A 15,498-nucleotide genomic window follows, 5' to 3' on the forward strand; every position below is an offset into this window, starting at 1 on the left:
CATAAGCAGATGGAAAGGCAGACTCCCTGCAGGAAGCCTGATGCAGGACTTCATCCTGGAACCCTGGAACCCCCAGGATCACAGCATCATGGGATTACACCCTGGGCTGAAGGCAGACACTCAACTAGTGAGCCACAAAGGCATCCCTGCTTCTTGATATTATTAAATCAACTATGCTTGGTAAAAATTTAAGGTTAATTGCAAGAATAGGCATTGAATGCATACATTTCATATTATAAGATAAATAGAAATAAAAGCAACAATAAAAATTCAATGAATTAAAAGGAGAAAAGAGAAGAAGGAAGTATTGAAAAGCATGGTAAAAATAAACCACAAATGGATGTCTGGATGACCCCGTGGTTGAGTGTCTGACTTCAGCTCAGGGCATGATCCCAGGGTCCTAGCCTTGAGTCCCTAATGGGGCTCTCCACAGGGAGCTTTCTTCTTCCCTGCCTATGTCTTTGCCTCTTTCTATGTCTCTCATGAATAAATAAATAATTAAATCTTAAAAAAAAACCATAAAAGAATACTTTATAAATTAGTCCCCCTAAATTAGTAATCACACTTAATATAAATGAACTAAACTTCTTTGTTGAAAGATAGAGATGTTCAGATTAATATTAAATAAGACAAAAATCAAAATCCAGGTCCATTTACAAAAGAAATATCAAAATGCAATGAAACAAAAATATTTAAAGTAATAAAAAGTAAAACTAACCAAAACAAAGCTGTCCAGGCAATATTAATACAAAACAGAATAAACATTAAAATAAAACCAATTCTTTTTCTTTTTTTTTTTTTTTCCTTTGGAGAGATCGAGCAGCAAGCATGAAAGGGCTATGGGCAGGAGGGGCAGGGAGAGAGGGAGAGAGAGAATCTTAAGCAGGCTCCACACCTAGTGCAGAGCCCAATGCGCTCTATCATATGACTCTGAGATCATGACCTGAGTGAAAATCAAGAGTGAGATGCTTAACTGACAGCCTCCCAGGCATCTCAAGGTAAAACCAAATCTTATGGTTAAAGCAGTACATTTCCTAAAAATAAAAGAAAAATTCACCTGATAGAACTCAATCCTAGATATTTTTACATTAAACAATGGAGCCTCAAAATACATAAAGCATAAATTTCCTGACCGTACATAGCAATAGTCAAATCTACCATCAGATTAAGTTTTTAAAAAGATCTCCCAGGTATATCTAGATCAGTCATTCAAGAAACAGTTGGAGAAGATTTGAACACCAAATTAAAAATCTGAAACTGACAGAAATATATACAACCTTATATCCAACAATTAGTGGACACATATTTTTAAGGCATATCTGGAGCATTTTTAAAGATTGCCTGTGTTAAAGATCAAAAAGAAAAAAATCAACAAACAAAAAAGAATTCATTTCCCTGATGCCGTATGATGTGGACCATCTTTTAACCCTAAAATCTGTTTGTCAATATCCACAAAATATTTTGTTGGGCATTTGACTGGAATTGCACTGAATCTATAGATCAACTATTGTTTTAATTTGAATTTCCCCTATGACATATTTCTTTGATTCTAAAGTTTACATGAGGGATGCCTAGGTGGCTCAGTCCATTAAGCATCTGTCTTTGGTTCAGGTCATGATCCCAGGGTCCTGGGATTGAGCCCCACATCAGGGAGAGCTTGCTCAGTGGAGAGCCTGCTTCTCCTTCTCCCTTTCCCTCCTGCTCCCCCTGTTTGTACACTCTCATCAAGTAAATAAATAAAATATTTTAAAAAATAGATAAAGTTTACATGAGAGATAAAAGACCAAGAAGAACCAATACAATATTGAAGGAGAAGAATGAAGTTGGAAGACTAACACTACCTGACTTCAAAACTTACTATATACGGTAATCAAGATAGTTTGGTATTTGCAAAACAATAGACAAATAGGTGATGGAACAGAACAGAGAGCCCAGAAATAGTCTCACATGAATATAGTCAACTGGTCTTTGATAAAGGAGCAAAGACAATTGAGAAAAGATAGTCTTTTCTACAAATGGTTCTAAAACATTTGAACATCCACATGCCAAAAAAAAAAAAAAAAGAATTCAGACACAAATCTTATACCATTCACAAAAATAAAGCCTAATTAGATCATAAATTGACATGTAAAGTGCAAAACTATAAAACTCCTAGAAGATAGCATAGGAGAAAATATAAATGGCCTTAGATCTGGTGATAACTTTTTAGATTCAATATCAAAGTCATGATCCATGAAAGAAATAATTGATAAGCTGGACTTCATTAAAATTAAAAACTTTTGCTCTACAAAAGACAATGTCAAGAGAATGAGAAGACAAGCCACAGACTTGGAGAAAATATTTGCAAAAGACATATCTAAGAAAGGACTGCTATCCGAAATATACAAACAAGTCTTAGAATTCAACAATGATAAAACAAACATCCTGACTGAAAAATGAGCTGAAAGCCTGAACACTCAGCAAAGAAGATATACAGATGGCAAATAAGCATATGAAAAAAAAAGTTTGACATGGTAAGTCATTAGGGAACTGCAAATGAAAACAATGAGATATGACTGATAGATATCACATCCAACGGAATGATCAAAATTCTAAACACTGACAACATCCCAATGCTGGCAAAGATATGTAGCAACAGGAACTCTTATTCATCACTGAAAGGGCAGCCACTTTGGAAGACAGTTTTACAGTTTCTTACAGAACTAGATGCTTTCTTACCATACATTCCAGCAATCAAATTCTTTGGTATTTACCCAAAGGAGTTGAAAACTTATGTCTATGCCAAAAACATGCACACAGATGTTTACAGTAGCTTTAGTTATAATTGCTAAAACTTAGAGGCAACCAATATGTTCTTCAGTAGGTGAATGGGTAAACAAACTGTGGTACATTCAGAAAATGGAATATTATTCAGGAGTTAAAAATAAATGGGCTGTCAGGCCATAAAAAGACATGGAGGAAACTTAAATTCACATTGCTAAGTGAAAGAAGCTAGCCAGGACAGACTGCAATCATGTGATTCCAATTATATGACATTCCGAAAAAAGTAAAATTATGGAGACAGTAAAAAGATTAGTGGTCGACAGGGATCAGCAGGGAGAAAAGGATGAATAGGTGGAGAACAGAGGATTTTTAGGACAATCAACCTATCTTGTGTGATTCTATAATGGTGGATATATGTCATTTCACATTTGTCCAAACCTATGGAAGGTACAATATCAAGTGTGAACTCTAAAGTAAACTATGGACTTTGGGTGATAATGATGTGTTAATGTAGGTTCATCAGCTGTAAGGAATGGGCCTCTGTGTTGGGGGATGTTGATGATGGGGAGGTTATGTATGTGGGGGCAGGGGTATATTGGAAATCTCTGTACCTGCTATTCAATTTTGCTATGAACCTAAAAGTACTCTTAAGAAAAAGTTTTATTTTTAAAGTCTTCTATCATAAAAACCTACTAATTTAGTTCTATTTAAAAAAGAATCCAAAAAATAAAAAATAAAAAAGAATCCATATCACATGGATGATATTCTCTGACAGCAATAGCAACAGTGATACCAATAACAAAAGATAGTTTAAACAAAAAATCATTGATAGAATTTTTAAAATTCTGACTAGTTCATCAGTCATTACAAAAAAATAATAGAAATTGGAAAATATCTAAAACTGAATATAAATAAGCATACTTGGCTTCCAAAGATGGTAGCAACCACCAAAGGTCCACAGTAGAGGTGCTTCTAAGTAAAACCCTTTGCAAATTTATATAGCAAGTTCTAGAATTTCATTTTCATGACTAAAAATTATTGTAAAACAAATTGTCTCATCAGAGAAATTTTTTTGATCAACAAATTCAGCATATAACCCAAGGAGAGGAGAATGAGCAAATCTAAGACAAAGTCTCGCAAAAACCTCAGTATTTGTAGTCAAAATGCAATTTTACCTTTTAAGTAAAACCTACTTCAAAACAAATGGAGGGAAATGTAGTTATACCTCTACCCTCTGCCTCCATTTCCTTTCTGTTAAACATTTTTAAGGGCCTATGATGTACAAGACACCAACAAAGGGGGTACACTGATGAATCAGACCCATTCATCACACGCATGAATCTCACCCTCAAAGAGCTTTCAGACTATCAAGAGAGATCAGCTCAGAAAGGTATCCATTGTATAAAATGCAGCAAGTGCACAGAGGCTTTTTCCTGTGTGTTATGTGACCACAGAGAATGGATACTCACCCCATTTGTGGTTCAAGCATGGCATTTGAAAGAAAAGGCTATGCAGGTTTCCCATGGCATCAAATTGGTTTTTTGTATGCACAATGTAGCCCTCACAATTTAGGCAAAATGTACTAGAGAATTTAAATGTCTCTGAATTTTCCTGAGATACCTAAAACAGGCTCACAAGCAATTCATCAGCTTCTCAATTGTATTGCCTGAGGTAACTCAAAAGAAGGACAGAAAAAAACAACTGTTAACTTATTAGTAGCCCTGAGCAGATAATAGGGACTGAACTGGGACCTCTCTTGCAAGATCCTTGCAAAAACTGAGCTGAGCTTTTGGAAACAGTTCCTTAGGGTAAGTAAGCACCAGCATATGACAGCACAATATTACCTCTTTGTAGTCCAATGTAAAAATTAACATTCCAACCATCAGACTGGAAAGAAGACAAGGACCTGAGCTACCATTACAATGTCTGTCTCTAGGTACTTGGGAAGGACAAACAGAAAGTAATAGGAGAGAACATGGCTCAACCTAATAGGACTGACTGTTACAGGGCAAAAGAAAAAGTGACTAAATCATTTGAATTTTTTACTTAATCGTATGTATATTTTTTAAAGCAAAACTGATTAAACTCACTCAAGTTAAAATTCAGTGTCCTGTTATTCACATCTGCCCATACATGAGGCTTCTTGAACTTTCCCCTGGCTCCAAGACCAGGATGAAAAATTATAAATAAGGGAAGGAGCAGACAGTACTTTGTTCAACAGATTCCAATCACCTTGCTGCCATGTGGTTGTCCTGGGACATCCCAGTTCTAAAAATGATTGTAGCACATCAGGAAAAATATCACCTAACCCACAATATTTTCAGAGGCCAAGCCTCACTCAATCCAACCACCTGGTAAACTGGGAGTTTCCATAGCTGTCACTCCACAAAGGGCTTCTCCATTACCCATTCCTGCCAAAGTTACTGGCTCTGTTTACTTTACTTCCTCTCAGGCTTTTCTTCCTTGAAGACAGGTATTTGCGCCAATCTGATACCCAGTTCATTGTATTTATTTTATGTATTTTCCACTTCAAATGTGTCAGGCTAGCCTGAGGCAGATCATGCTGCATTGGGGGCCTAGCTATGTTTGTGTGTATGCATGAGAGCATGTGTGCACTCACAAGTGTGATTTGGAATTTGAGTGTTGCAAATAGTAAGTCCCTCAGAGTGTGTTTTGTTTCTTTGCCAGAGCACACTCAGGGCCTTTCGAGTTTGACTAATTTCCATGGCAAGAGCTCTGAGGAGTCAAGAGGCAGCATGTCCTCTGGGAAGCCAGTGGAGTTCTCTTCAAGGATGCTCAGTGAAAGACGAAATAAAAATATGTGCAGTGCTTTGAAACTCACCAGGACCTTGCCAAACCAGATCCAGCAACTTGCCACTTGATTCTTGGAACTTAGATTATATTGGGCTTTGGGGGCTTTCTGTTTCTTTGCCTAGATTTCTTTTGCAATTATTGAAAATTAGATCTGATTTTGCTTGGTTTCCCTTGGTTTTCAAGCATGGTCACAGTTATTTTAAACAAAGGTCAATTCTCCCATTGATTAGGGAAAAGAGAAGCATTTGTTTTTCTGGTCACCACCAGATATGATGCTCAGTTCAATTTCTATAGTTAGTGTGGAGGAACGGGAAAATGGAAGGCAAAAAGCCACATTTAAGAATTTCTGTAATGTGAACTTAATGTTAGAAGAGATTTCTTTAACCATAGTAGAGACATTTGAGTGAGGATTTTTATTTTATGGCTTAATTTATTCTATGGCCCAGCTTTTACTTCTTCTTAAAGGAGAACTTTCCAATCCAGTGTCACCTTAGTAGATGTCATGGAGTCAGAACTGCATCATACACACACAGACACACACACGAGGCTTGGCTAATAACTTCCAATCAAAACAGTTTTAAAGTAAAGGAGATGACCTCACTAATCTTGATTCTATAATTACAGACTCCTCTAGAGTCACAAATAAATTACTTTTAAAAATCAAATTCTAGTAGTTAAGCCACTTAGAAAAGAACTATACTGGAATTTAATTCCAGTATGAAATTTACTACTATAGTGGAATTTAATTAAAATGGTAAATAACATGATGCATGTAAAATTCTACACTAAAGAGTATGTCAAAATAGAAAGTTCATCATCAGTCCACCCAGGTGTAACTGAGCATTTCCATGTGTAGAGAGAGAAGCAGTGAGGGAAGGGAAGGATTAAGAAAGAACTAGAGGAGTAAAGCAAAAAGAAAAGAGGTTAGGTTGATTGTTTGGAGACTTTGTAGGGATATTGGGTAATGGAATATTTATATAATTACTTAGGGCTAGACACAACAAATGCATGTGTTTGTAGCAGCCCCAATATTCAAGAAAATATATAGTGGTCTCACTTGAGCTTTGGAGTGAAAAAGACAAAGGTCTGAACTCACACTCAGTCATTTACCAGCTATGAAGCCAGGCCAGTCCCATAACTTCTAGGAGCCTGCATTTCTTCATGTGAAACACATGAGATGAGCATTTCTTCCTTGAAGCTTTGTCATAAAGATTAAATAACTGAACTAGCAAACACAGTGCCTGGCACATAGTAACTGGTAGTCATTGCATATTAATATTTTTCCTTTCAGCTTTCTCTGCCCCACTCACCACCATCACCACTTGGGTCAAATGTAAGAGTTTGGAAATGTGATCATCTGAAATTAACATTCCATAAAGATGGGTACATTTTTACAGTAAGTTATGCGGCCACCCAGCTGTCCCTGTCATCACCAGCTTAATGAAACAATTTTGAATCGACCCCTTGCTAAGAACGATGTAAGTGAGCTAGATTATGTCTAATCAGTGCTCCTGCTTAGACGAGTTTTCTGGAATGCACAGGGAACTGTAAAAGCTGGAGTTGGTTCCGTTCAGTGGAAGAACAACTGTGACATCTAAAGGCAGACGGCTAGCTGAAACAGCGTTGGCTCAGAAACATGGAAAAAGCTGTCATGCAAATGGCAAATGCCATTGCTGTGTACTGAAATAGAGATGAAATATTCTTTCCTGCTATTTTTTAATGCACTTCCCTATTCGATACAGATCCCTTTTGCAATAAAACCATGAAGTCTTTCTGAAAAGTAAATATGTCCTTTCATTAATCACCATTTTCCACTTGCTTTTTTCAACTTCACGGCTGAAAGTCTGCAGGACCACAAACCTTCAACTAGTGTGCTACCTTGATTAAGGCACAAAACGTTAAAAGCAAATTACTATGAAAGTATGAAACAATTTGCACTTAATGTTTCAGTCATATCTGTAAAAAATATGACTTAAATATAGTTTTATTAATAATACATATTTTAATTAAACGGCTGGAGGTGCATCTAGCAGGAAAAATTGAATCTTCTCTGGATTTCACATACTGATATGATTCATGGGCAGTAAATATGCAAAGCTTTATGCCCATAAGGCAATCAAACTCCAAAGCTGATATGCATGTTTTTATCTAAAAGAATGAAATCTAGTAAGGGCTAGAAATAATAATAATAATAACAGACTGCCAGAGCAGTGTAATGAATTGGCTCCAGCCAATAGTATCCTTTACCGTATCATAAAAATCATCCTTTCAGTCACAATTACACCCACTCCGACATTTATTATTACTTCCATTATCTCATTACACAAGGAAATCCTGTATATGTATTTATGCATATTGAAAAACTTCACAAATATTAACAATAAAATCCTGTGATAGGAGAGACTGCCTTCATGAAGCAGGAATACTTTCCTCTGCAGGCTCTTTAGGTGTTGCTTAGTTCCAGAAGGACAACACTTTACTCTTGCTACTTCCCTAACATTTGCCTAAATTATTAGTTTGCTAGTACCAAATAATAAAGTACCAAAGACTGGGCCTTAAAAGTCATTTAGCAACAGAAATTGATTTGCTCACAGCTCTGGAGCCTAGAAGTCTGAGATCAAGTGTTAGTTTTTTTCTGAGGCCTCTCCCCTTGGCTGGTAGATAGATGGCTGTCTTCTCCATGTGTATCCCTGTGGTTTTCTTTGTATGTGTGTGTCTGTGTCCCAATTTCCTCTTACAAAAGATAGCAGTCGTATTGGATTAGGCCCTACTCTAGGGATGTCATTTTAAACTTAATTAACTCTTTAAATATTACCTCTATCTTAAAATACCCAGTTTTTGAGATACTGTGGGTTAGGACATCAACATGTGAATCTCGGGGATGAAGGGAACACAATTCAGTCCATAACACCTGGAAATTATTTTTGAGCTGCAAATGTTATATTACCCACTCCTATGCCACTAGGCACTATATTTTGCTAAAAAGAAGAGCTTGGTAAATTTATAAGACAACACAGAGGAGACTCAAATAAAAGCTAAGGTTTTCATTTATTTATTTAGCTTTACTTTGGATTTCCCTGAAAAAATCTTCATTCTATTTGTAGTCATGACTGTAAAACACTTGCAAAATTAAAAATAAAAAGTTGGCTACCTCTTACAAGCTTTCCATTTGTTCTCCCACTGAGAAGAAAAGATGAACTTCTGGAAGTGACTGTCTAGAAACTAATGAGCTTTGCGTGGATAAAATGTTTTAGCTGTCCTCAGTTGATGGAATTGACCATAGTATGTTTACATGACCACAGTGAAACAAAAACTAACTTATGTGGAAGTCCCCTGTGGGACATGGCAAGGGAGACAAGTTGTGAGGTCTCTTCCTGTGTAGCTACCTTCACTCTACCTGTGTCACAAGAAGCCCAGGACTTACCTACAATTAGGTATGAATATGGAGCAAGGTTGCCCGATAGCCTGGCATTCACCTAAAGACTGAGGCTATCACTTAGGTTTGGGAGTAGATTCCCAGTGGCTTATTTTAATGGCCAAATGTATGCATTTAAGTAACTTTTTTTAATACTGTAGATTTAAATTGTCTACTCTTGGGACGCCTGGATGGCTCAGCAGTTTACCACCGCCTTCAGCTCAGGGCATGATCCTGGAGTCCCCGGGATCGAGTCCCACGTCAGGCTCCCTGCATGGAGCCTGCTTCTCCCTCTGCCCATGTCTCTGCCTCTCTCCCCCTCTCTGTGTTTCTCATGAATAAATAAATAAAGTCTTTGAAAAAAATAATAAATTGTTTACTCTGATAACCAGGCTAATTTTAAACAAATCTACCAAACAAAAAGAAAAGCAAATAAAGACACAAAAACCAAGCATGCTGAGGAATAAACTTATTCCCCCAGATCAAGCCATTCAGCCCAAAACCAGGCTCAAAAATGAGGGGTCAGGGCATCTGGGTGGCTCAATGAGGGGTCTTGAGAATCTTTCCCCTTCCTTCTCCCTCCTTCGCTCCTTCCTCCCCCCAATCCCTGCACACAGGTGCACTCTCTCTTTGTCTCTCAAATAAATAAATAAAATCTATAAAAACAAATGAGGAGTTCATTTTCATGAGTCTGTTATTACTCCAAAGAAGTAATTATAATTATTAATTTGTATAAAGTCATGGAATGAGTATTGAGAGGACCTGAAAATTCATTCATTCATTCAGCAAATATTTATTGAGCAGTTAAGTATCCCAGGCCCTGTTCTAGGCATCACAATTTTCTTGAGAGCAAAGCAAGTTTAAGACTCCAAAGTTTGTTGTAAACTTCTGAATAAGCAATGGTCTCTCCCTCTTTCTCACACAGTTACATGATTACTTCTGCAGTTCATCTTTTGATTTACAGCAATGCAGTTTTCTGATTTGATTAATGCACTTTTAGATGAGGTAGCAGGGCAGTTATGAATATTCCAAAGAGTATAGAAAGTCACTGATTTGATGTTAGGATGATGTCTCGGTACATGTATGACTCTTAACTGAATGCTGTTCTATGTGACAGCTATTAGTAATTAAAAATACAGTGAAAATATGCAGGAGACTTAAGGAAACCAATGAAGCCAAGTCACCATTCCTTCTACCAAAACCAAAAAAGGAACCGATATGTTCAACCCATCTTTCTCAGCAGTCCTCCCCCTTTCCCACTACCTGGAGTGCAGGAAAAGTTGGGTATTGGTGTGTCTCCTGGGCAGCAGCTCATGGGAGCCTCTTTGCAAGATCAGTAATTTGCCAGCAGCCATGCTGACTCATCAGCCTGCTCTCCCCACTCAAGTGATCAAGCTGGGTTTTCTAGATCTCCAGAAACTGCCATGCATACACACTGCTGAGAAAGAATAGGGACCCACCCATTCACCTGATCATTAAGCCAAACATGCATTTGACAGTGTACAGCTTGCCAGGAAGCTGAGGGCCAATTTGGATGCTCAGTGATTTATAACCACTGTACTGGCTCTCCTGTTTGGCAATTTTGATCTTTCTCTATTCTTTCCAAGGTCCTCATTTTCTGTTGATATGAGTTCTTGGTTTTAAGCCATTCAAAGATAGTCTCAGGTGCCACCACTCATTCAGTAAACACATTTTGCAAACTAGTTTTGTGCCATGCACTGTACCAGGCCTAAAGATAAATAACAGAGAGAGACATGAAGATACCAGGACCCAAAGAGATTTAGCCTTAGGTCACCAACAGCCATGCTTGAGACCCTGGGTCTTCTGCACTCTGTCTTCTCCACAGACCTGCCATCCCCTGAGGATGTCGTGGGGGAATTATTGGCTGCCTGACTCAATCCTCCTGTCTTTCCTGCCACCCTTCTCTGCCTCAGGAAGGAGAGACTGCTGCTGAGTCCTGCCAAAATCTCTTCTTGTCACTACGTTCATTAAAAAGATATTAAGTCCAAGACTCAATTCCCACTCCTTCAAAGCCTAGAGCATAACAAAGAGCTTATTCCACAGAAATTAAAATCGCAGAAGTTACAAAAGTACCAAGTTCAGATTTTTCATGTTTCTTAGATCAATGAAAGCAAGATGCTCTCCCCATGGAAATTAATTCAATTTTAATTCTATTTGTATTAATAGTCTATTTTTCTTAGGGAAGGAAGATAACACTTTTGGAGGAGAAGTCTCTAAAAACCATCTCCCTTTCCCCCCTTCCTTGGCCCCACTAGAAGGTACTGAGTTAATCTCTGCTGATGAAATGTAAAATTCCTTTAGCTTGCCCTGACTCTGATAACCAGGGGACAAGCTCCTGTACTGGGAATAACAACATGTACCTTCCCTTCTTAATATATCACAGTTGATATTTAGATTTTATTGTGTGAATCTTTCATTAATATGTTTCCCCCTCCTAATCTGTAAGTCACATGAGGCCAGGGGCTACATTGTTTTTTTCTTTTTCTTTCCTCTTTTTTTTTCTTCTTTTCTTTCCCCTAATCATTATATCTCTGATACCATGCACAAGGATGGTACATTGTAGATGCTTAGTAAAGTATCCAGCAATTATCCATAAATGAACTAACCAATTAATGTCCATGTCTCTGCCTTGGGGATACATTAGATGGCCAATAGCTGCACAGATACAGACAGCAAGGAAATCCACATGCACCTTTTAGACCATGACAGAATGCTGGATATTCTAGGTGTTCAATTAATGTTTAATAAGCAATTGTATGATTCATTGACTAATTCGTTGGTTAACCTTGGCTTGTTAGGAGAAAATCACAACCTCAAAAAAAGTTTCTGTGATATTTAGTTCCGGAATATAAAGGCCTGGACTTGTCAGTCTCAGCAGTTTTCTCTGAACTTGAAGCAACTTTCAATCCCCGAGATTCCAGGGGGAAGATGAACCCTGGGACCCGGAGAGGTGAGGCTCCAGGGCTAGGGCGAGCCCAGGGCTTCTGCTTTATGCAGAAGGTCCTTTTAGTTCATCCTCAGAGTTTCTCTAAACCTCCAGAACTGGACTGGATTTAGGAGATAATATGTAACCTTAGAAAGCCAGGTCATTCCTAGATATGATAAAGTCCTGCAGGTACCTTAAACCACAAACCAAATGTCAATTCACTAGTTAAAATTGCCTGGTCCCATGTAGTACTCAGGACTGTGATCTTAAGTTCGAATAGAAAATTTTCTTCCCTGCTGCACATGGGCTCTTGGTCTTCCTGTTCTCTCTTCTAACTGAAGTTGATTGCACACAGGCTCCCTGCCCCTTTCAGATGGGGTTGGTAGTTCTATCTCCCTCCTCACCCCCTCTTCTTCTCCCTCTCCTTAACCTCCTACCCAGTTTCTTCTCTCACTTATCTCCTCCACTTGCTAGACTTGTTTTTGAAAGAAAGAAGAAATGAATTTCCTTGGTGCCCTGACTGGCACCATCAGCGATGGCTTCTCTACCTAGCCTGGAGAAGTGTTTAAATGAAACTTTTCTTGATGGCAGTACTTCCACACATCTACAGAATTCCCAAGCATCAGGTACCTCTATGGAAGTTCTTTTGACAATAACAATGTGTTCTACTCTCCAACCACTGTGCTTTCTCAGTCCCTAGTATGCTGGGAGTTATGTGCCAAACAGACTTCCTCTCTTGGAATCCTATTGCCTTTCCGTAGAGGTCCTTGAGCAGAATATTCTAAACTTTATGGTATGGACATTTGCAAGCATTTTCAACGTAGAGAGAATGATATGATGAACCTCCATATACCAATATTCCAGCTTCAACAATAATCAGCACGTTTCAACCCACTCCTGGAGGATATTATATTTAATTTTTTAAAAAGATTTATTTATTTATGTGACAGAGAGAGAGAGAGAGAGAGAGCACACAAACAGGGGAAACAACAGAGGGAGAAGGAGAAGCAGGATCCTCGCTGAGCAGGGAGCCCAATGTAGGACTTGATCCCAGGACCCCAGGATGCCGACACAAGCAGAAGGCAGACACTTAACAGACCGAGCCACACCCTGGAGGATATTTTAAAGCAATTCCCAGATTATCTGTATTTCACTGAGGAGCATTTAAAATGGTTCTAGGCCAGTTTTTTTTTTTTTTTTTCTCCAAGTGACCTTCATCTTGCTCAAAGGAAACATTCATTTACCCTATGTCCTGACCAACTCTGGGGGTCAGATTAGCTCTGCCCAGCAGCTATGTTCCTTCACTCTGCTACAATTACAATGCAGTGATCCATCTCTGCTGCCATCTGAACATCCAAAGCAGTATGTCAGAGTGCGCACCCAACTCTAAAGACCTACGCAGTCAGCATTATGGGTAGACCTAAAGAAGCCCCTTTCCTTAGGCCCTGGTATAACCATCAGCTATGCCCCCTCCTCTGTAGTGGACAGGATACACTCTCTCAAAAAAGAAGAATTCTCACAAATAGCTTTATCTCTACTCTCTCAACAATTTTATATCTTCAACAGATAAGATAGTTCAAAATTAATTTTCTGATGTCTCCTTGGTAAAATCTGCATATGGTCCAATATATCCATCAGGACGCAGCAATTATTCTAACTCAGTTTACTACCCAAAACTTAAATTTAATAGTCTGATTTAACTCACTTCCAAAAGAGTCTCACACAGTACATGCCTAGTTGTATTTGTTCCAATGATGTTAAAGCTACTATAATATTATCTTCCAGTATTTTTATTTTCCTAAATTGTAGGTATTTGTAATTTTTTTTCCTCGTACAGCTACCAACTCACTGTATTCTGTCACTAATCTGTTGGCTATAAACTATTACTGGTTTCCCATTTATTTTTTTTAAGATTTTTTTTATTTATTCATGAGACACACACAGAGAGAGAGAGAGAGAGAGAGAGGCAGAGACACAGGCAGAGGGAGAAGCAGGCTCCATGCAGGGAGCTCGATGTGGGACTTGATCCTGGGTCTCCAAGATCAGGCCCTGGGCTGAAGGCGGCACTAAACCGCTAAGCCACCCGGGCTGCCCTGGTTTCCCATTTAATTCTGTTAGCATTCTCACTTTTGAAATTAAACTATGATTATCTGCAGAAAGGACTATGCTTATTGATATTAAATATGATTAGTTTCTGAGAAAGTGATTAGTTACGATTATGTTCTTTTTTAAAAAAAAGATTTTCTGTATTTATCCATGAGAGACACAGAGAGGGAGAGGCAGACACATAGGCAGAGGGAGAAATAGGCTCCCTGTGGGGAGCCCAATGTGGACTCAATCCCAAGACCCCAGGATCACAACCTGAGCCAAAGGCAGACGCTCAACCACTGCGCCAACCAGGTGTCCCAGTTATAAAGATGTTCTATTGCCACCATTCCACTGAGATTTTCAACTTATCAACTTATGATACAGGCAAAATTAACTGCATCATTGTATAACAATGAATAAATTCACATGTCATTGGTTAATTTCCTTCAAGTATAGAGAAGCATAATCTGCAGATGTGAGAGGCATAAGAGACCACCTTAGCCTGCCTACATTTCACTCCCATACAAATTTAGACTAAGGTGGCTAGTCATTGAAACCATTTTTTCCCACAAGCAGTATTGCCAAAGTCCTGCCAGGGACTTGAGAGATTTCACCAGTTACTTTTTCCTTGCCAAAGGTTTTCGAATCTATATACGGTGACAGGCTCCCCAGACCAGAAGCAGTGCTTACTTTCTCCCTTCTATGTAATCGGCCTAGCTTAGTGCCCAATACTTGATAGGTCCTCACTAAATATGTGTTGGATGAATGTGTATATTGAACAATCAGAACATTGTTCTGATTGTTCAGGACAATCAGGAATTTATCATAATGAAAGCTAATTTTGTCTCCTATCAGCCCTTTAAAATATATGCTGCAAGTAAAGATTTCCCCCTCTTCTGGATAAAAATGTGAGCAGTCCCATAACTATGCTAGTTACATTAGATAATTCAAACTCCTTTATTGAATTTGAGTCACCAAAAGTGCTCTCAGAATGTGTAGTCTCATGTAACTGTCAAAATTTCCATCTTTATCTCATATTATATCTTCATTCTCCCCACTGCAGTGGGAAGAAAGTTGGGACAGGTAAGGAGTGAGGTCATCTTTTTAAACTCTCTTTGCTTGTCCTTTCCCACTTTGTTACCCAAGACTTCTAACCAGTAGAAAGAAAGGAGAGACCTGGAGCAACAATAAAGTTCTAATTTTGCAAGCCAAAAACTGGGAGACAACACATACAATTGACAAAGGATTCATATCCAGGTACATTTTATTTTAATTCTGGGAAAAAATAAATAATAATTAAATAAAGACTAACAACTACTAGAAAAATGAGGAACAGAAAAGAATAGTTATTTTAGCAGAATCCAAACATAGATGGCCAACAATCATATAAAAAAAGAGAATGAAAATTGGTGTAACCACTTTAGAAAATAATTCAGTATGGCCTGCTAAATTAAAAGTCTTACATCCAATA

The sequence above is a fragment of the Vulpes vulpes genome, chromosome 6, assembly GCF_048418805.1.
Source record: "Vulpes vulpes isolate BD-2025 chromosome 6, VulVul3, whole genome shotgun sequence".
In the NCBI taxonomy this organism is placed as follows: Eukaryota; Metazoa; Chordata; class Mammalia; order Carnivora; family Canidae; genus Vulpes; species Vulpes vulpes.